The following is a 23,529-nucleotide window of genomic DNA, read 5'->3' as shown; positions in this document are numbered from 1 at the left end:
CATAAATAAAAAATTTTTAATAACATCTCCATCATAATTAGATGAGTATGTTCCTGCCTTCTTGCAATGAACATTGAATTGATCTCTATTGTATCAAGAAAATTGTGATAGCTGTTAGGTACAGAGAATGAAAAGCTGTCCTCTGGACAGCTCATGGTTATCACACTCATGAACCCACAGCACCTGTGTTAACACAATACTTTCACATGATCAAGCCAGCTAGAGTCAGGGCTTAGATGGGGTGACCAACCCTTGCCAATGCCATATTGAGGGGCTTTTGGCATTTGATGGCTACTGGTGAATGAAGAATCATTCATTTTGTGTGTGTGGGGGTATTGCCTTGGTAATTTGCTTATGCTTCAATAGATTCCCTTCACGAGTGACACTAGATTCTGATTCTTTGATGAGATCTAAAAACTAAACAGATGAAGACATGGTGTCAGGAGATGTATCATAGGAAGTGTGGTGAGATTTGGTAAAGAGAATGTAGAGTGCATACAAGTATATTTCTTTATATAAAAAATAAAGAAAAATATGAAAGGACAAATGTTTACTTAATTAACAGAAGATAGAATATCTCTATAGACAAATTCTAAATAGCTTATAAACATAAAGCTAGAAATAATAGATGAGTTTAAAAGATGTACAAATTTTCTTCACTGTTTAAGAGATCATCGTAAGAGATCATGGGAGAGAATGTAATGTATTATAATATACTTTCAAATGTAAAAGATTAAAACTTTAGGTTAGTAATAAATACAAGGTTTTTCACCGACTGAGATTATGTATAATCAGTTTGAGCTAATTCCTCCCAGTTAAATTATACGCATTTCTAAATTCCTCAGAAAAACAACCTTAGAATAACTACTTTTAGTCCCCCAAAGTCCAGGGAATTGGGGCAAAAACTCTTCAATGGTTTCTTCAAGTTGTACATAATTATTTTTATATTTATTACTAAACTAAAATTATGATCTTTTACATTGGCACAGAATGTATTTGATACAAATTTAGATTTTTAAGATTTTCTTTAATATAAATTTCTCATTGATTTAAAATTAATATTGTTACTCTGATGTACACGTATTGTGCCCATACAACACATTTCAGCATAGATGGCTTATACCCAGTCCTTTTCTGCTATTAAAAAATGAAGCTGAGATGATTAAGCACGTGAGTTTAAGGCCAAATAGCAAATTCATGTCTCTAAGTTTATTGTTAGAATGCTTTCAAGATAATTTATTAAGATAATTAATGGACAACAGTCCAGATTGCTTATATAGTTAGATGGTTTCTAAAAAACACCAGAAGTCCACAAAATATGACATTTAATGTTAACTTTCATTGAGACATGCCCGCTCCCACCAGCTCCCCCTTGGTATATTCAAAGAAGAAATTGAAAATCTCCACCTCCACGTGAGGTGATTTATCGTGGCAGATAGGCACTATGCAAAAATTGCTCCAATTCTTCTACAGACTAATTACTGGCCAGAAAAGGAAACATTGCAGAATAAGTTGGCTGAAAATTTCTGCCAAGCCAGAATGATTAGCCCTTCAAAATTCAGTGTTTCAAAAGTCTGTCTGATGATCCTAAGCCAGAAGCCTGAGGACTTGCTCTCACGTGTTGCTCACAGGGGATTGTGCAAATAGAAAATTGTCTCTATAACCTGTCTCAGTTCTAGAAGCCATGCTAGGCTTCCTATATTTACAGATATATGGCTCATTCTCAGATTACTGGCAGGGTTGAAAACTTAGTATAATCTTACAACCCACTCAGACTATTTAACTTTGAGAATACATATTTAATTAGTTAGTTATCAGATAATACATGAGCTAGCCAGGATATAACAGATTTTAAGCCTTTTAAAAGCTAAAATATATAACTAAATGTTCTGTTTAACTGATAAAAGTTGGGCTGGGTGTTAGGTACATCTGATACTTTTAAATTACAGAATGATAATAGTTGTGCTCAACTTATATTTGAGAAAAAAGTTTCTGTTTTTTTTTAATTAAAAGGGTAAAAGAGTAGATTGATGTCATTATTAAGGGAAGGGAGGTACAGGATAGAACCAGGCCTGTCATTGGATAAGAAGGAAGGATGGGTGGGAGAAAAGTTTTAGAGAGGCAGAGGAAGCCAGAGTGAGAATGTGAGAGCACAGAGAACATGGCAGTAGATGTTTAGATGCCTCTCTGTACATATTACAGGTTGTTATGACTATTCTCAAGGGATGGGTGTGTACAGGATTTTGTGCTGTCTAGATTGGCAAATTATATCTTATCAATTGGATCAGAAAATATTGTTTGATGTGTTCTTTCATAAGGCAACTTAATTGAGTTTAAGAGAGTGTATGGTGGCCAGATGCATGGGCCTACCAAAGAATTGGGATGTGTATGCCTGGCGTGATGGAAACCCAACCAAGAGGGCTGTGGATGAGGGAGGAGCAGCCCGACAGGGTGCCGTGTTGGGAAGAATAGTGTGTCAGAAAGTAGATGGGACAGCATGGAGCCACTGAGATAAATTATTGCTATTTCCAATGGCACCAGAAATATTAAGGGAGTGAGACAGCCAGGGTATACCTGGGAACCAGTTCTGTTTTGTTTTGTTTTTTTGTTTTTATTTTTACTGCAGCACATATATTGTGTGTCGAGTGTCCTGAAGGGAAAACATGCTTAAGTCCTTGAGTATGAAGTGATTTATTGCATCATGGCCACATATAACCATGATGGGATACTAAAGACAAAGATAGGAGAGTGAAGATTTTTAATTTCCAAGAAATTATAGGATTTTGGTGTCCCTCAATCCTACGATTTTTTGGGGGTAGGATATATACCTTGTGATCTAGACTAATAGATGAATCACAGAAAGAAAAAAAGGTGGAGGCAGAGTTACCATTAAAGGTTTTTGGGGCCTGGGAATCAGATGCAAGGGACAGAGAGACTACAAGGCCACAGAACATGTTGCTTATCAATTATATTGAGGTTACAAAGGGGATGGCAGGTTTGAGGAAAGCAGCCAGTTAGACAGGACTGTGATCTAACACTTCCCTGCTTATGAAAGAAAATTCAAAAGTCACATCCAGCTGAAAAGTCTTATGAATACTATGAAGTACCTATTAATGTGGGGAGCCAGGACTGCCCAAGGCTGTCTGAAAGACCTGGACAAAAGAATAACTGGAACACTAGTTCTATGCCCTTACCCAGGATCAAACTTGTCAAGGCCTGTCTGATGCTGAAGCCAATGTCTTAAAGGAGTCAAGGTTGAGGGAAGAGACTCTTCCCTTAGGTTGTGGATATCAGTTCTTAGGCAGCTGTAACTGTGGTATCCCATGTTCTTTTCGTCAGCATTGTCTGACTTAATCATTTGCTGACTTAGTTGTTCCCCATGTACAACCACCAATATCCCCAGGACTGCAAATTATAAATATGATTCTACAATTTCTAATAAAGTGCAAATAAATTTCAAGCAATCTTCACAAAAATGTTTACTAACAGCAATCACATTTTAAATCAGACAAACTAAAAATAAATTGAACACCATGTGCTCCAGCTGTATATCCTCGGGACATAACTCCAAGACACCAAATTACTACAGAGGTACTTGTACAGTTTCACCCATTGTTGCTTAGTTCCCAGCAGGGAGGAAATGCAATTCATATGAATCCTAATGGGGTGACTGCTCTGCTTTTCCTATCAGTTATTTTGCTATACTGCCACTATGCCATCCTCATCGTGCAATCCTAGATAACACAGTGATCTATGACTACAAGATATAATTTTTGACTATGTAATTGCAAATATTGGAAGAGAAATGAAGTCTTAAACACTGCTATATATTTATTTAAATGTCCCTGTTTGTTTTATTCCAGAGACTGTGCTGCAAAAGGTATATACACACTTCTCCCTCATTTCCTCTGCTGAAGGCTGTGTGGCTCAGTTTTAATTCTCATGTGATAAAGTATCAAATTCTCTATACTATTTCAAGAGATGTATCTCTCTTATTCCTTTTCCATTTAAAGAGTCTAAACTGTCCTTATATCAAACTATGCTGTTTATATAAGAGGCAAACCCAGAAATATCAACTGTGCTTCACAAGGTAAGTATGCAAAATACGGTTTTATAGAAATGCTTGTAATGCATCTCCTCCTGTTTTTATTTTCTGGTCTATTCAGGTGTGTTTTATAATATCCACCTGCAGAGTTATCTATGGAAAATTACAAACAAAAGCAAAAACAGAAAACAATTAAGATCTGTTATCAAATCTTAAGCAAACATTCACCACTCTAGGACTGGGAAATTGCTCAGTGGGTAGAAACGTATGGACATGGGTGTGAATATTCAGCATGTATACATAATGCCAGGCATAGGGGATAGCTACACATAACTATTACCTCTGAATCCTGAGGGCTCACTGACCAGTTCTCCAATCCCACACTAAATTTCTAGTTCAACAAGAGAACTATGTCAAGAACAGTGAACAGCACTAAGGAAGATGCTTGAAATCCCTCTCAGAACTCCAAAAACACATGCACAGATGGGTAAAGCCACACAGTTACAGGCATGCACCACACACTCACATCCACCAACATTCTTACAACACACAACACCACAGATACATAGAAAATGGTTAAGGGACTGCAGGGTAATTCTTAATTTGCTGTTGTCACCCAGCATGTATCTTAGATACTGATAATAACCAAGAAAAGATTAAGCTGGAAGAGAGTTTTTCCATAGTTTTAACTTTATTTTTCCTTTATTTTAATTTAATTAAAATGCTTTCGTAATTTTACACAAAATACTATATCCAGATTTATGGAATTCTAGAATCACCCAGGACAAAAACTTTTGAGCATGTCTGAGAGAGAGAGAGAGACATCAGACTGGAAGAGTTCTAGTGCAAAGGCCCTCCAGCCAGAAGCTGGAACCGAGATGCCCTTCAACAGAGGAATGGATACAGAAAATGTGGCATATTTGCACAATGAAGTACTACTCAGCTTTTAAAAACAATAACTTCATGAAATTCCTAGGCAAATGGATGGAACTAGGAAATATCATCCTGAGTGAATTAACCCAGTTCGTAGATACTAGTCCAAAGCTTGGAATACCCAAGATACAATTCATAGACCATATGATGCTCAAGAAGGATGAAGAACAAAATGTGGACACTTCAGTCCTTCCTAGAAGGGGGAACAAAAACACAGTGGAGCAGAGACTTAAGGAAAGGCCATCTAGATGGTGCCCCATCTGGGGATCTATCACATATGCAGCCAGCAAACCTAGTTACTATTGCTGATGCCAAGAAGTCCTTACTGATGGGAGCTTGATGTGGATGTCTCCTGAGAGACTCTGCCAGAACCTCACTGATATAGACAAGCACGCTTGAAGCTAACCATCGGACTCCATGGGACTCCAATGAAGGAGTGAAGGAAGAGCTGAAAGGGTTTGCAAACCCATAGGAAGAACAACAATATCAACTAGCTAGACTAATCACTGCTCCTAGGGATTAAACTACTAACCAAATAGTACTCATGTAAAAGCCTAATGCTTCAGTTGCATATGGAGCAGAGGATAGCATTGTCTGGCATCAATAGGAGGAGAAGCCCTTGGTCCTGTGAATGCCCCTTTCTCCAGTGTAGGGGAATGGCATGCTATTGAGGTGCAAATGGGTGAATGGGAGGGGAAACATCCTCATGGAAGCAGGGGGTGGGGTGTGGGAGAGTGGGTAACTAGGCAAGGGAATAACATTTGCAATGTAAATATATAAAATATCAAGTTAAAATGTTACTACTGCTCTTAATAACCCTGTATGCTTTTAAAATCCATTTGTCAAAATTCTTACTAAGTCTGTTTTGTTTTCACACATGGACTATGATGGATTAACACCATGTCTGGGAATATCTTCTCAATATTAGACATAACATCTGAATATGTGATTATTTATATCCATTTTTTGTCCAAGAAGAATCCGATGCCAAAGAAAATTTCCTCTTTTTGATTAGCATGGAAATTATATTCAAAATAAGCTAATTAAATAAAGGATACCTGAGTGTATACACATTCATATACATATTCATATATATGAATATGTGTGTATATATGTATACATGATGTAGGCCTCCTTCACAGGGCATTTAGGCCTTAACAGTTCCCTCAGGCCTTCATGTTTTACCTAGACCTTTAACAGCCAGCAGCTTTGCCCTCTAAGCAACCAGTCTACAGAGGAATTCATAGAGAAACCCTGTCTGAAAAACTAGGGGAGGGAGACAAACAGATTAACAGATTGATCTCTCTCTCTCTCTCTCTCTCTCTCTCTCTCTCTCTCTCTCTCTCTCAATGTGTGTGTGTGTGTGTGTGTGTGTGTGTGTGTGTGTGTGTTCAACTGAGGAGGCACTGGCAAATAAATGTTTGCCCCTCCTCTGTAAGCCAGTCCACCCCAATACTGCTTTTCCTTTTCCTTAGTTTGTTTGGTTTATTCCAAGTTAATTGTATCTGTTTCTTTAATTTCCTCTCCATTTCTTTAGTTGAGTCAGGGGTCTTTGCACATAAGCCCTGAAAATCAGTACCTGGAACAGGTCTGCAGTCTGCTCACAGGGTTCTACCCACCTCCACCTCTTGAGTGATGCAATAAAAGACATGCAGCACCACACCTGGTTTCTTTTCACTGTACATTTACTTTAGTTCCAATGTTCATTCAGGTCTGAGAGAGGAGAGAGGGAAGGAGGGAAGAGAGACAGAGAGGAACAGAGAAACAGTGACAGAGAGGGAGAATTGTAGGTTATTGTTCCATCTCTTCAATCACTGTCTGTTGTTCGCCATCTTGGCAACCATGCCCCGCAACCCTTCCTTGGGTAAGATCAAGCATAATGGCGGCAACCATATAATTCCTGCTTAGTCGCACTGAACACTCCAGTTATCACTACCTGTGGAGAATTGAAAGGGGGCTCCTCTGATCTATAGAATAGTACCCTTGAATGGAATGAAGAGCACAACAAGCGTTATTTGTTTTGAAACATAAGACGTGGAAAGAACTACATGTGTGGATTTACAGACAGAAAGACAGAGAGACAGAGAGACAGGATGGACAGACAGAGAGACAGGATGGACAGGACAGAACAGGACAGGACAGGAGAAAAAAACAAGAACACAAACAAAAACTCAAAATGGAAATCCGGTTCCAAATCTGTCTGCACTGTCGCTCTAGTGTTGATGGTCCAGCTTATAAAAGCTTATACATGAGTGGGTGCGGGAAATGCTGCTGGGTGTTCGGTTCAGGTCCAAATTATTGCGGGTAACTAGACAACAAAGAAAGCAGTTAGACTGACTTCCACAGTGTTTGGTTTCTGAGTGTGTTATCACACAGAATATGTAATGAATTCCAGCAGTAACAGCAGAAACAACCAATGAGAAAGTGTCCTTATAATATTAGTAACTGCAACAAAATGGCAGACTAGCCAGGTAACAGTTCCCTAGCCATTAACTAATCTGACATAGGCCTTCTTCACATTGCATCTAGATAGGCCTTCCTATCTTCCTCTCCAGTGCTGAGACCAAAGTGAGATCAAAGTCATGCATCACCATGGGTGCCTTCCTTTTCATTTTTTTCTTCCATCCTAGGAAGTGTGTGTGTGTTTGTGTTTGTGTGTGTGTGTGTGTGTGTGTGAGAGAGAGAGAGAGAGAGAGAGAGAGAGAGCGCTTTAGAGAGAGAGCTTTAAAATCAGCACTCAAGACTTTTTTCTTCCTATCCCTATCCCAATCCCCCCAAACCAGCAGTAAAGCCACCAGGACTAGAGACAGAGGAAGATGAAATCTCTAGTATGAAAAACTAGAGGAGGGAGATAAACAGATCTCTCTCTCTCTCTCTCTCTCTCTCTCTCTCTCTCTCCCTCTTCCTCATAATTTGGTAAAGTGTTCCCTTTGTGCTGTGTGGATTCTACTTTATTTAGCATCACATCATACTAGCTCCAAAGAGGAGTCAACAGTCTCTTGGCGTGCAGGCAGTTGTTGCCTGCTTTAAATAATTTTTGGTGTGTTTGTTTGTTTGTTTGTTTGTTTGTTTCAAAACCCAGGGCCTGCCTTCGTTCAACAGATCCAAACCCAGTTCTCCGAGGGGAAAATGGAGTCAAGTCCGAAGTCACCGGCATTTAAGTCATCTGCCATTGACAGTCATAGGAGATGGGAATATCGTGCTTTCTCCAATGGAGATTCACCTGGGTATGCATCAACCACATATAAGGACAGGCCTGGGGTACAATGGGGTGGTGGATGGGGAGGAAGGATCTGGAAAGAGCTTTGCAATGGGAAACTATGATCAGAATGTTGCACAGAAAACAAAATTTGTACTTTAAAAAACAAAAAACAAAACAAAACAAAACAAAAAGCTCCCGATATCTATCCAAAAAGGAAAGGAAAAAAAAAAACCGACAGCAGAACTTTACTAACTGCAAATGTTCCATCTCCCTGTATCCAACCACTCCACTCCCAGATAGGGAGATGATAGTTTGCACTTCTGCCCCAGTTGGGCTATCGAGGTTAAGAAAAGGGGAACCACCTCTGTGGTTATGTGATACACACACGAAATAAAATAAAAGGAGTGGATAGACGTGCCTGGCATTTTAAGATGCTCAATTTCTTTGCCAGCTTCATTTTGTTTCATTCTTTTAAAGGTTTATTTATTGATTTTCATTTATATGAGTACACTAAAGCCCTTTTCATATACACACGGCAGTAGAGTACATGGGATATCCCTTTGCAGAGGGTCGTGAGCCACTATATGGTTTCTGTGGCATGGAACTCAGGACCTCTGGAAGAGCAGAGCGATGAGTGCTATGAACCTCGGAGCCATCTCTCCAGCCCTTCACAAGCTTTATTTAACTAAATATTAAACATGAATCAGAAACGCCAAATCCTGTAAATATGGTCCAGATTCAGCCTTACTTAGAAATCCAGAGCTGGCAGGGCGAGGCTGGGAGTGAGCAAAGGGAGTCTTCCTCTTTCCCTGAGGGTGTGCTATCAATTCCATGACCATTTCCAAACAGCTGGGTGTGAGTCTAACTAAGGTTTTCTTCAGTCATTTGCCATGAGCCAGAGCACTGAAAGGACAGCAAGGGATCAGACATTCACACTGAAATCGTCACTCACTGATTTCAGGCAGAAAACTTGCCCCCCCTAAAGAGGCACCGCCTGGCTCAGTGCTGAAGCAAAGTGTGCTAGGGCAGCAGCAGTATTTCCCGGACAGTCCTTCAGGGACATGTGTCCCACGCTACATCTTGCCAGCAGGAACGACGCGGCACACACAGGATCCTTCTGCAGAAAAGCTTTAATGCGTCTTGAGAGGGAGAGCATAAGCTTACAATGCAGAGACGCCGAGTGAGGAATAACCGTCCCTTATATAGGAAACTATCCTCGCCTAGGACGTGTCACTCTCTGACTGGTCGCTGCCAATTATGCCAGATGACGTACCAAAGCGTACGTGTCCCTTTGAGTAGGGAAGTTACCAGGCGCCTGCATATTGCCCTTTTTACTAGATGCGTTCTGCCGGATGCCGGTGCCATCTTGTAATGGAGTATGTGAGGACAACTCCTCACATCTCCCCCTTTTCTGTTTTTTAAGCAAACAGGACACCCAGATATAGGAGGGCGAAGACAGAGGTCATATCCTCGTACAAAGTTGGCGAACCTGTACAAGAGAGATACCCTTAGGCTGCTGTTGGGACCCAGGGCACTCCCGACCCGTCGCACTGCCATTTTTCGAGGGAGGGAAAACTGGGGCAGAAACCCTCATGTAATATGACATGCCTTCCAGAGAGCGTATTTTGTAGAACTTCCCTGTGCGATGCTAAGCTTGTCACCCCTCATGGGCTGCTCAAGCCGGACACTCTAATCCTGTGCAATGAACCGAGGTTCTAGGAGTGCAAGAGCTGTCCAGCCGGCGACCTGTTGCTTGAGCATGGTCAACCAGATATCGGCTGACGCTCCTTGTTCAAGGGCTACAAGCGCCTGGGCGATCACTACTTTGTCATTTCTTGTTTGACATCTCAATTTGCAAAGCAACCAGAGGAGTAACACTAATCCACAGCAGAGGATCACTCCAAAAATCCCACTCCCACCCATTCCTTGAAATAAGAGACTGCTGAGGTGATCCAGGACGACAATCGCTCCGTCAAAGTCGGGTAGAATTTACTTGAATGATGGTCGCTCTCAGCTCCCGAAGTGTCTGTTCAAACTCCGAGATCCAATTCTGTAACAGATGCTGTGAAAGACTCTTAGACAGATTAGCAGCTCGGGTAAATTTGTCATATTATATGGAGGTGACACAAAGCCTGGGAGTTTTTGCTCACAGCCAAGCTGGGCCAGTTGCCATAGAATGTCTAATTGCTCTCGGACCAGATCTATACTTTGGTTGACAAGCATAAGGCCTCCCTGTCTCTGAGTATTGGCCGAGGCCTGTCTGTCCCGAGCCACAGAGACGGTGACCGATAAATCATTGATAGTTTGGGTTGTCTGTACTGAATTTGACAAGGCCAATGCCGAGGCAGTAACCAAGGCAGCGACTGCTGTCGTAGCAATAATGCCAGCAATAATTGCAGAAATACCAAAATCTCTTTTTCCTCTAAATGAGGTCATGATCCCCGGGGTATCAACAGGGATCGGGATAAAGCGAGGCATGTGGGTAACTACTGCGATATTTTATATGAGTAGCTGTCCAGACAGAGGCAGCAGGTTTGATGTTCCCCGTCCAGGAAAATGACAACCGTCCCTTTCCGCACTTTCCTCCAAGTAGCATCGCCATGGGCATAAGATCAGTGCAGCTACCATTAACCCAATGTAAGGCCACCACCATAGAGAACTGTGGCGTTAGCCACAATGTCCTCCTCACCAGTTCCCCATGTGGCCTCCCTTAACCAAGCAGAAGATTGATTACATAACATAATGCAAGGGAGATCAAAAGCTGTTTTGTTGAATATGCCAAAACAAAGGCTGCCCTTAAGGGGAATAGTCCTATTTTCTTTTAGTCGTTCAACCTGTGGATCCTTAGGTAAATAGGCCAGTCCTAAATCCCTGTTAGTGGTACATCACCGGCATCAGGAGTGGAAAGGTTGACATTATTCCCCATCGTAGCTCGCCCTGCACCGTTGCTGGCATCCATGGAAGAAGAGTGAGGAGGTGCAGGAGTCCCAGTCCCTTCTTGATCACTTGCTTTGATGCTCCGAGTAAGTCGTCCAGGGATCCATATGGGATTTTCATTGTCCTGTGGAAAAACACAGACAGCTCCCCTGGATCTTATTAAAACAGGATCCGGGCCTTTCCATTCATTTGTCAATACATCCTTCCATTTGACTAATTCTTTTGTCCTCTTGGGCTCTGAGCAATGTCGCTCAGCCGCTGTTTGTCCAGCTTCATCAAGATTTAAAAAATTTAAGGTAAAAAGGGCCAGAGCAGTGGCCACTCGGGGTGTTGGGGGGAGTTCTATCATAATTCTCCCTCTTTGTTTTATTAAATATGATTTGAGCGTCCGATGAGCAAGCTCTATGATTCCCTGTCCTTGAGGGTTGTAGGGCAGGCCCATCAGGTGGGTAACCTGCATCTGAGCACAAAACTGACGGAATTTTTGAGATGTGTAGGCGGGGCCATTGTCAGTTTTTATACATTTTGGCTTTCCCCAAGCACTCCATGCTTCAAGGCAGTGCTGAATGACATGTGTTGTTTTTTCTCCTGTAAGTGGGATGGCATGTAGAATGCCAGAACATGTGTCTATAGATACATGCACATACTGTAATTTTCCAAAAGTAGAATTATGAGTAACATCCATTTGCCAGATTTGCAATGGCTGTATTCCTCTCGGGTTGACCCCGATGTGAGGAACTGGGAGGAACTGGCAGCACTGTTGGCACTGGGTGACTATATCACGTGCCTCTTTTCTAGTTATAGAGAAGCGGCGGCGTAAAGTTTCTGAGGTGACATGGAAATTGCCATGAAAGGCTTTAGCGGCCTCTAAAGGAGAGGCCAGGGCCACAGCTATCATTTTTGTGGCTTTGTCAGCCAAATCATTCTCTGAACTCATTGGGCCAGGGAGTCCAGAATGGGCCCGTATATGAGTAATGTATACAGGGAATCTTCTATTTAATAGGATAATTTGGATTTTTCGGAAAATATCTGCCACCTTACTAGTGGTTTTAATTATACCGGCGGTTTCAAGAATACTAACAGCATTAACCACATAGGAGGAATCTGAAACAATATTTAGAGGAACCTGGAATTTTTCAATGACCTCCATGACCACTAGGCATTCTACCACTTGGGGTGAGGTTTCAAAATATTGTCGTGAGAATACTTGGGAGTTTACCACATATGCTCCCACCCCTGTTTTTGACCCATCCGTATACACTGTTATCCCCTCCTTTAATGGTCTGTGGGATGTGACGCGAGGGAAAACAACAGGTTGTGATCTTGCAAAACACAATAGGGGGTGTTTAGGATAATGATTATCTATCTTCCCTGTAAAGGATGTGAGCAGCACTGCCCAATCATCAGAGGTAGCGGCTAGAGTTTGGACCTGGTAGGGTGTATATGGGATAATCAAGGATTGGGGTGGAGTCCCAAAATGACAGATGGCAGCTTTTAGGCCCTTAATAGCCAGATGTCCTACTGCGGCTGGATACCAATCAATAATCTTCACAGGGGAAGCATGTGGATGGATCCATAACAGTGGACCTTGTTGCCATAAAACTGCAGTGGGTAAATCCTTGATATCTAGTACACAGAGTGAAAAAGGCAGAAACCAATCAATGCGTTGCAATTGGGCCTGTTTTATGGCATCTTCTACTTTTAGTAAGGCCTTGGTTGCAGCGGGAGTTAGCACACGAGGGGAGGTGATGTGGCCGTCCCCTTCCAATATTTCGAACAAAGGTTTTAATTCCGCGGAAGGGATTTTCAAAAATGGTCTCAACCAGTTGATATCTCCCAAGAGCTTCTGAAAGTCATTAAGAGTATGGAGGTGGTCTCTACGGATTTCCAGTTTCTGGGGTATAATCTTATCAGGGAAAATAATGGACCCTAGAAAATGACCTGTGTCAGCAATTTGGACCTTTTCTGTAGCAATATGTAAGTCCCATTGTTTAAGGGTTTTTTGTAATAAGGAATAGGCTTGTTTGAGTAATTCTAAGTCTTTATGACACTTCAATATATCATCCATGTAATGGATTAACAGTAAATTTGGATAGGTCTCCCTGACTGGTTTGAGGGCTTCCTGAACATATAACTGACACATCGTAGGGCTGTTGGCCATGCCCTGAGGTAGGACCTTCCACTGGTATCTTTTATCAGGTTCAGTATGATTAATTGATGGGACAGTAAAAGCAAACCTGGGCCTATCAGTGGGGTAAAACAGAATAGAGAAAAAACAATCCTTGATATCTATTATTACCAAATTCCAATCTTTTTGTAGGGCCGAGAGTATAGGAAGGCCCCGCTGAATGGGTCCAAGGGATTCCATCTGATCGTTAATGGCCCTCAAGTCATGGAGTAGTCACCATTTTCCTGATTTTTTTCCTTATTACAAAAATTGGGGTGTTCCAAGGAGAGGTGGAGGGCTCCAAATGTCCCAATCTTAATTGTTCATCCACCAGTCCTGTAGCTGCCTGTAATTTCTCAGAGGTTAATGGCCATTGGGGAACCCACACCGCATCTTCCGTCCTCCATGGTATGGGTCGTGCTGCCCCAATGGCGCCTAGGAAAAACCCAGGCCTTGTTTATGGGGGTTGGCGATCGGTTCAATGGGCGTGAAACGACCCTGTTCTAATCGCCCTAGGCCTTTCCCTTCCTTATAGCCCATCCTTGACATCATGTGGGCCACTTGTGAGGGGTATTCATTAGATAAGGTCAGTCCCATGGTCTGCATAACATCCCTCCCCCAAAGATTAACAGGCAGGGGAAGTACATAAGGAATAAATTGTCCCTGTCGGCCATCGGCAGTTGTCCAAGTTAGAGTGGCAGAGCTGATCATAGGGCATGACTGGTAGCCTAATCCTTGTAGCGAGTGAGAAGATTTTGTGGTAGGCCGTGATTGAGGCCACCATTTTGAGGAAATTATACTTTTATCAGCCCCAGTATCCAGTATGCCTTCGAATTTCTTTCCATTAATTTCTAAGCTCAATTTTGGGCGGTTGTTAAGGTGAACCACCAAATATGCCGAATCATGACCAGTGGACCCCATGGGTCCCTTGGTATCCTGTATCGTGGCCTGGAAGCACGGAAGGAGTAATAACTGTGCTATTCTATCTCCTTTACTTATGGAAAAAACCCCATCGGGACTTGAACAAAGAATCTGAACATCAAGAGAGCGCTGAGCTTCAACAAGGCCTGGATGGACTATCAGTCCTTGTAGGGCGAGAGATCCTCTCCCAAGGACAAGGCCTATGGTTCCCGGGGATAGAGGCCCCACAGTCTGAGCAGGAATTGGCTGAATGCCCATCTGGGGCATTAGAAAGAAGTCGGAGGCGGCATGCAGGTCCAATTTTGTGTCGCCTCTTGGGGGACCTCCTCTACCAGGGTCGTGGCCCTTTGAAAGCGGTTCCCATATCTTTGAGGGCCCTGGGACCGGGGGCCCACCAGCCCATTTTTTGACATCTCATTAGGCCGAGTCTCCAAAGGAGGGAGTATTTTGCCTTTAATGTCTCTCACTGATCGGCACTGGTCAGCCCTATGGTAGCCTTTGCCACATCGGACACAGAGGGTTGCAGACCCCCTGTCGCCTTTTGTCATCCTGCAGTCTCTTTTTAGATGGCCTGTTTTCCCACATGGAAAGCATGATCTTTTATCCGTCCCTTTAACGTGGCGTCGCTGGGAGTGGAGAATGGCGGCCGCCAGGCCTGAATTAGTTAGGGACCCTCCAAGTTCCCTGAAGACTCTAAGCCAATCCTGTAGCCCTTTATTTCTTCGGGGGGCTATGGCTGCTCAGCATTCCTGGGTGGCTTGCTTGAAAACGACCTGTTCTATAAGCGGTGCTGCTTGTTCAGGATCGCCAAAGATTCGTCCTGCAGCCTCTGTCATTCTAGCTACAAAATCTGAGAAATTTTCCTGGGGTCCCTGAATGATTTTTGTAAGTTGATTATCGATACCTCCTCTCCTGGACAGTGCCTTCCAGGCTCTAATAGCCGTGCTGGAGACCTGAGCATAGGCGCCCCAGTGGTAAGCAGACTGATCAGCTGCAAAGCGGCCCTGTCCTGTTAAGAGTTCGAAAGTCCATTCCTGTTGCTCAGTTATTAAGGCCGTAGCATTCGCTCTGGCCTGTGTTTGGGCTGCCTCATACCAGAGCGCTTTCCATTCCATGTATTGGCCCGTGCTGGCAAGGGCTGCCTTAGCAATCATCTGCCAATCAGCTGGTGTCAATGCCGTCATGGCCAACCTGTCGAGTTGTGTTAGAGTAAAGTTGGCCGTGGCTCCATACTTTCTAACTGATTCCGCTAATTCCTTAATCTGATTATATTCAACAGGGGCATGGACCCGTCCTCCCTCCGGAGTCTCAAAGAGAGGAAATGTCATACTCAGCTTTCTTCTCACCCTCTCGGGGACTAGTGAGAAGGCGCTTGAGCGTGTCTCATATGGAGGGGGCGCCGTTGGTGGCGGCCGCACTAGAAGCCTTCTATTACTTCCCCTACATTCATCGGGGTAATATCTTTCCTCCTCATATTTAGCTGTTTCCTCATCTAGCTCGGCCTCCTCCTCTGAGTCTAAGGTTTTATTTTCAGAGCTTTCAGAACTGTCGAGGTTCAGCACTTCTAGCTCTTTCACAGGGTATAGGCTGGCTCCCCCTCCTGGTTTATGTGTAGAGGAGGAAGTGCTGGAATCTGAAAATTTCAACACTCCCTTGTCTGCGGACTTACCGGGAGGGCCTTTTTTCTTTCTTAGGACGTCCTTTTTCTTGCGCGCACCCAACCTCTCACTACGTTCGGTTTCTGACATACTGTCCCGGACTACCTTCTACTACTGCTGCCTTACACGTTTCATTCTTTAGACAATTCTTAACCAGCTTCCATATAGCTTTGGTCCCTAGGCGCAGATCCTCTTCCGCCAATTTTCTTTCAAGGTCCTTTCCAAGTTTGTTCCATGAGGCAATTGTAAACGAGCCTGAACAGGAAAACCAAGGAGCCACCCTCTCCACCTCCTTCACAAAGTTTTTAAGTGTTCTTCCTCCAATTTTGATGTCCCTCTGCTTTAACACTGTTTCCAAGGCCGTGACCACAGACTGTGAGGATCCCATGATGGGCCAGGAACGCTGGCGGCTTATCTACATCCGTCTGACAAGGCGTGAGGTGAAAGGGTAGAGATGGACACGCTGCTCTCTTATGTACGGGAGTCTTACACGTGCCTCCCCGGACAGTGCCGCTTATCTACGTCGGCCTTATCGCATCCTTGCTCCTCAACAGTAAAAATCGAGGGTAAAAGGGAGCTGCGCGAAGCTCACTTATATACGTGAGACTGAGACGCGCCTTCAGCTGCTGTGATCGTCCTTTTAACAGCGAAAACGGTGAAAACAGAACATAATAATAAGAAAGAGTAGGGTATAGCTTCAACAAATCCTTCCCAAGGCGGTGACAACCCCAGACCAAAGTCCAAGAGAGGCCTGCCTCTCCGAACGTACCTGCCTGCAGTTCTGAATCCTCCTTGTCGCCAAGGGATCTCCGAAGGTGCTGACGATGGCGAGGTCTTTCCCGGGTTTGCGGCACCAGATGTCCCGCGCTACGTCTCGCCAGCAGGAACGACGCAGCACACACAGGATCCTTCTGCAGAAAAGCTTTAATGCTTCTTGAGAGGGAGAGCATAAGCTTACAATGCAGAGACGCCGAGTGAGGAATAACCGTCCCTTATATAGGAAACTATCCTCACCTAGGACGTGTTACTCTCTGACTGGTCGCTGCCAATTATGCCAGATGACATACCAAAGCGTACGTGTCCCTTTGAGTAGGGAAGTTACCAGGCGCCTGCGTATTGCCCTTTTTACTAGATGCGTTCTGCCGGATGCCGGTGCCATCTTGTAATGGAGTATGTGAGGACAGCTCCTCACAGACATGCACATTCTCCAGCCCCACCCCACCCCACCTGCTCTCAGCTAGCTCCTGTCCACCCCTACCCCTTCCCCCACATACAGGGAGGAGGCCTTGTGTGTGTGGAGGGGGGAGATGGAAGTATCTCTTGAGAGAGGGTTCGTGTCTCCCAAACAAATAAATAACTAGAATCTTCATTTATTTACTTTATTTCATCGAGCATACCCTGGCAGAGGGAAAAGGAACAGGGAAACTAGGCCAACTGGTAGAGCTCCTTTCATTTTGTTTCAAAAAGGAAAAGCCAAAGAAACAACAACTCCCTGGTTTTCGTGAAAGGAACATAATGGGAAAAGTTGAAACATCGGCTCGCCACTTAATACTTTGGCTTTTAATAAAAGGGCCAACAGATCTACCTACTATTTGGTAAAAAAGAGAATAAAAAACCACAAAAATGTTCTGTCAGCCAACTTCCCTTTAAACCTCTGTTAAACAGGAAGACTGTTTTTTTTAAACATTTTAAATATTTAAATATGTATTTGTGTGTGTGTGTGTGTGTGTGTGTGTGTGTCTGTCTGTCTGTCTGTCTGTCTGTCTGTCAGTGTCTTCTGTATGGAGAGGATGTGCTGTAACACTCGGGACGGGGTGGTGTGGGGCCCACGGGTGATGCCGCACCGCCGCCCCAGTCACCTTCCCCATAGGGCCTTCCCAGGGGTCCCGTAGCTGGTTTCCGGGCATCACCACGGTGGAAGGGCGCCTGGCTGTGGCCAGTCACTGAACAGGGGGGGAGGGGCGGTCACCCAACAACCCCACCCCTGGCCACACCTGCGTTCCCGCGCCGGCTGCCTGAGCGCCCGCAAACCCCCTGTTGGGAGGAAGAGGAACAGCGATGGCGGGACGCTTGGAGGGGGGAGAAAAACGCGTGGGTGGAGGGGTCGGGAGGAACGGGGAGTGCGAAAAATCCGCCGGGATCACCTGCACAGCCAAACGCGTGCCTCTGGGTTGAATCCTCTGGGCGGACTGCGCTGACCATACCCGTTTACCTCTTAACGGTTTCATGCCCTCTTGAACTCTCTCTTCAAAGTTCTCAACTTTTCCTTACTGTACTTGTTGGCTATCGATCTCGTGCCGGTATTTAGCCTTAAATGGAGTTTACCACCCGCTTTGGGCTGCATTCCCAAGCAACCCGACTCCGGGAAGATCCCGGCCCAGCGCGCCTGGGCCCGCTACCCGCCTCACACCGTCCAAGGGCTGGGACTCGATCAGAAGGACTTGGGTCCCCCACGAGTGGCGCCGGGGAGTGGGTCTTCCGTACGCCACATTTCACGTGCCACGGCATGCGGCGGAGATTTGGCACTGGGCTCTTCCCTGTTCACTCGCCATTACTGAGGGAATCCTGGTTAGTTTCTTTCCCTCTGCTGACTAATATGCTTATATTCAGCGGGTCGCCACTTCTGATCTGAGGTCGCAGTCGAAAGGGGAAGGAGGAAAGGAGGGCGCACGCGGCCACGGGAGGACAGAAGAAGAAGAGAGCGACAGGGCACCGGGGTCCCAGGCTGGGGCCTGCGACCTCTACACCGGCCAGCTCCCACATCCCGGGGACAAGTCGCATCAGCGCATGGACGCCACAGTGTCACACCAGCTGGCGCCCGAGCAGACAGTCCCCACAAGAGGGAGGGGGGGAGGTGAGGTACCTGAGACCGGCCCCGGCGGGTGTGGTATCCCCCCCACCCCTAGTCCAACCCTCGCAGATTGCTCTCTCTGCACGCACTGGCGGGAGCGTGGTGGCGGCGTATGCACGGACCCAGTGGGCCGGGCCCGCCTCCCACCAGGCCAGAGGCGTGATGACCAACCCGGGTGACACGGCCCCTCTCGCGCCCAGGCACCCGACCGGCCCACCCCGATGTGTCCCCACGGTGGGGAGAGAAGGCGAGGACAGGAGCGGGAGTGGCAAAGCAAGCAGGAATGAGCCACGAGAAGGGTGGCCGGCCCGCGGCACCGGTGGACGGGGAGATGGAGGCCCATGCAGACCCACCGGACGTGGACGACCGCCGGACGCCGCCCACGTCTGAACTTCGGGAGACCAGCAGAGTCCCAGCGGCGCGACGCCCCCGCCGCCCGGTCCACACGAGATGAGATCACAGAGCCGGTCCAGAAAGAGGCAGAATGACCTCTGTATGCTGAGGGCCTTGGCTGGCCAGCGGGCAAGGGAGGCGCCGGCCACAGAGGCAGCAGTGGTGGAGGCGGAGGCGGGCGCATGGAGGCAAGGACATAGGCAGACGAGCGAGGGAGAGAGAGAGAATGGAGGAGGTCCCTCGACCGACCAGACCTGACACCCTCCCCGCACCGCTCTGTAATGACCCCCGCCTTTCCCGAAATGCTCACTTGGCCAGCCGGCCGCGGCACACGCCACGAATGCGACCGGGACCGGGGACGCGCCTCCTGGTGAGAGGAGGGAATCACACAGGCCCGAGAAAGGACCAGACACCCCCTCGGCCTTCTCCTTTAATGATCCTTCCACCGGTTTACCTACAGAAACCTTGTTATGACTTTACTTCCTCTAGATAGTCAAGTTCGACCTTCTTCTCAGCCCTCCGACAGGGCCATGGGCCGATCAGGCCTCACTAAACTATCCAATCTGAGGCCTCACTAAACCATCCAATCTGAGGCCTCACTAAACCATCCAATCGGTAGTAGCGAAGGGTGCTGTGTACAAAGGGCAGGGACTTAATCAACTCAAGCTTATGACCGGCACTTACTGGGAATTCCTCGTTCATGGGGAATAATTGCAATCCCCGATCTCCATCACGAATGAGGTTCAATGGGTTACCCGCACCTGCCTTTGTAGGGTAGGCACACGCTGAGCCAGTCAGTGTGGCACTCGTGCAGCCCCGGACATCTAAGGGCATCACAGACCTGTATTGCTCAATCTCGGGTGGCTGAACGCCACTTGTCCCTCTAAGAAGTTGGGGGATGCCAACCGCTCAGGGGGTCGCATAACTAGTTAGCATGCCAGAGTCTAGTTCGTTATCTGAATTAACCAGACATATCGCTCCACCATCTAAGAATGGCCATGCACCACCACCCACGGAATCAAGAAAGAGCTATCAATCTGTCAATCCTGTCTGTGTCCGGGCCGGGTGAGGTTTCCCGTGTTGAGTCAAATTAAGCTGCAGGCTCCACTCCTGGTGGTGCCCTTCCATCAATTCCATTAAGTTTCAGCTTTGCAACCATACTCCCCCTAGAACCCAAAGACTTTGGTTTCCCAGAAGATGCTTGACTATCATGGGAATAACGCCGCCCCATCGCCAGTCGGCATCTGTTTAGTTATGTACCCCCATTTGTTTTTCTTTTTCTTTCTCTATTTCTCTTTCTTTTTCTTTCATTGGGGGAGGGGATTTTTTTTTAATTCACATTTTAAATATTATCCCCTTTCCTGATTTGCCCTCTAGAAACCGGCTATTACTTCCCCTCATGCCTCCTGTTCTGAGGGCAGTTCCTCATTCACCCACTCACTCCTTCCAACCTGCCCATTCTGACAGTTCCCTACACTGGGGCATCAAGCCTTGACAGGACCAAGGGCACTGGTGCCTGAAAAGGATATCCTCTGCTTCATATGCAGATGGAGCCATAGGCTCATCCTTGTGTATTCTTGGGATGGTTGTTTAATCCATGGAAGATGGAGGGCAGAGATTTGGTTGGTTGATATTGTTCTTCTTATGGGGTGGCAAACCCCTTCAACTACTTCAGTTCTTTCTCTAACTCCTCTTTTTAGAACCTTGTTCTCAGCTCAATGGTTGACTGCAAGCATTCTCCCTTCTTCCCTCCCTCTCTTCTTCCCTCCCTCACCACACCGCTGTTTGTATGTTTGTGTGTTTGTGTGTCTCTGTGTATGTGTGTCTTCTGTCTGTCTGTCTGTGTGTCTGTCTGTATGTCTTTCTAAGTGAGTGTCACTTTTCTATTCTTAGATAAAGTGATGAGATAAGAGTCTTACCCAAGCTATGCAAATCCGTCCTTTAGGCTGAGGCCAGAGTATTTTTTCCCTCTGTTCTACTATTTATAGACCTAATACTAGGAGCTTCTAGCCTCCATGTAATCCAACCTTCCAAGCTGACTGATTCAATATGGTTTCTCTTGGCATCTTCATGAGTTGTTCTACGTGGACTCACATTAACTTGGACAATGTGTTACAATCTTCTGGATCCTTCTAATTCTCCAGCTTTTTCTATTATCCCCAGTGAATAGTTTGTTCTCTCAGAACCTGAATCTGTAAAATCATGTCCAGAAAACTTCCGTAAACACATGCCACACACCACAACTTCTCTTTCTTACTCTACTTCTCTCTGTCTTTCTTTTGTCTATTTTTGTCTCTCTTTCTCTACTCTTGTGTATTCTCTTACTCCTAAGCTGTTCTCATGTGAATTGGGCATATTTTATCTGTGATACATTCTGTCACTTTTTTCTTTGAATTACTACTTTATCTGGCCCTCAATTATATGACACTTTCAAACATGGCTACTTCTTTATATAAACTAACCTTACAATGTACAATCATTTTGCTAATATTTATCTACCTAGTTCTTACCTGGACCTATTGGTTGTAAAGAATTAACCTTTCAGGATGCCTATATTTATGGCAGAATCTTTCTGACATTTCATATATGATGTCCTGTGTCTCAAAGATGAGGGTATTAGAATAAAATTATTCTACACATTTTCTAGAACGTTGAAAGATTCAACTTAAGTCTTATTTTACGATCCCATTAGCAGCCATCAGTCCAAAACACAAAATCACTAAAACAAATCCTAGTTGCATCAGGTAGGGTGGGAAGATATCCCAGTGATTAAGCAGGCAGGAAATGTTAGAGAGACATGGGAAGAAGATTGCTTATTAGTCAATATTTATGGCTTGCTCAGCCTGTGTTTTTATAAAAGCTAGAACAATAAACCCAGGAGTGGGACAACCTACAGTGAGCTGGGCCCTCCAACAAAATTATTGATCAAGAAAGGGCCCACAGGCTTTTTCATAGGACATTCTTATGAAGAGTTTTTTTCTCAGTTAAGATTTCCTCTTCCAAGTTATCTCTAGTTTTATATCACGTTGATAAAAAACCTTCCTATATGGTTTGTAGGTGAGAGTTTGTGGGTGTATATCTCTAAGCTTGTGTATTGAAGTGATATCATTAAAAATTTTACAAAAAAATGGCTAATAATAACCTGTGTGTGTGTGTGTGTTTCTTTAATCCCGCAGGCTTTCGCCCGATTCTCGGTGCCGTGTCGGTGCGGGCATTGGGCACCGACAGTGTATGTCAGTGAAATTTTGTGTGTATATGTGTTTCTGCATGCCCACAGATATTGTATGTATCATAATAGAGTATTAAAGAGGACAATGACTTAATCTGAAGAAATGCTTTATATTACAGCACACACCAGCAAGAAAACATTCCTTTTTTGGCATGGGGTAGCAATTGGGCTTGCAACAATAAATTATGACATATGCTAGGAAGAGTGAAATAGCTCAGTAGGTAAAGATATTTGTTGCCAAGGCAGTTAACCTTGGTTTGGTCCTTGGGACATACACAATGGAAGGAGGAAATGAATGCCATAAATTGTAGTCCGTCATCCACATGTGTGCAAATACTCAACTAAAAGAATCAGAAAATTAGAATTCTATAAATATAGGATTTAAAATATATGCATAAATTAAGGTAAGGATATAGATTGACATGAGATATGGTAAGAATTCTGTAAAGCTGATACATACCCAGACTTAGAGAAAGTATTCCTATACATATGTGTGTTCCATTTCTCCCATTTCTGAAGCAAGAAAAAAATTACATACATGGAACTTCTGCCTAGTATTACAGAGCAACAGAACATAATATTGAGAATTAAAAGAAGAATACATATATAGTTCATATGAAGGCAACTTGGTCTTGCAGAGATAAGCTAAACAACTCCTGGATACTATAAGTTCAGACTCATGAACATGTATTACTCAGATTGATGAATCAAAAACTTAAATATGGGGCATGTAGATTCCAGAGACTTTTCCACAGTGGAATTGTGTAACCAGGGTGACCAGACAATAGCACTTGTATTTGTATCACTTAGATTTATAGGGACCTTTCCTTGCATGGTGGAGGAATAGTCATCTACACTGAAATGTACTAAATGTAACTAGAGAAATAAAACAAAATGTTCTCCTTTATAACCAAATCAGGAATACTACTAGGAGATTCCAGGTTTCTTAGTCACATTGTGAAATAGAATCAAGTGACCTTGTTCCAATATGATATTCTTCATTCTTTCTGAGATATGAGGTAGAGGGTGAAAGAAAATACCCCAACAACCTGGGTTTAGGGTAATATATTAGTTAAAAATGTCAAGTGCATGAGTCCAAGGGCATCTGACATCCATCAGGAGTCATGGAATACCTCCACTGGACTCTCCAGAGTGGTTGCCTGTGTAGGATTTAGTTGCTGAATCAGCACTCA

The 23,529-nt window shown here is 44.7% G+C and overlaps 2 pseudogenes across 1 annotated transcript in view; both read right to left on the bottom strand.

Moving 5' to 3' along the window:
- Positions 1-23,529, bottom strand: part of Nid2-ps16 (nidogen 2, pseudogene 15) — a 1,080,338-nt pseudogene that overhangs the window by 146,603 nt on the left and 910,206 nt on the right.
- Positions 19,539-20,496, bottom strand: LOC147995365 (18S ribosomal RNA; annotated as a pseudogene; the record flags this gene model as incomplete).

This window comes from Rattus norvegicus, chromosome 3, assembly GCF_021556685.1.
Source record: "Rattus norvegicus strain SHRSP/BbbUtx chromosome 3, alternate assembly SHRSP_T2T, whole genome shotgun sequence".
Lineage (NCBI taxonomy): Eukaryota > Metazoa > Chordata > Mammalia > Rodentia > Muridae > Rattus > Rattus norvegicus.
Note: the sequence above shows the minus strand (reverse complement) of the source record. Positions and strands in the feature narration are given on the sequence as shown.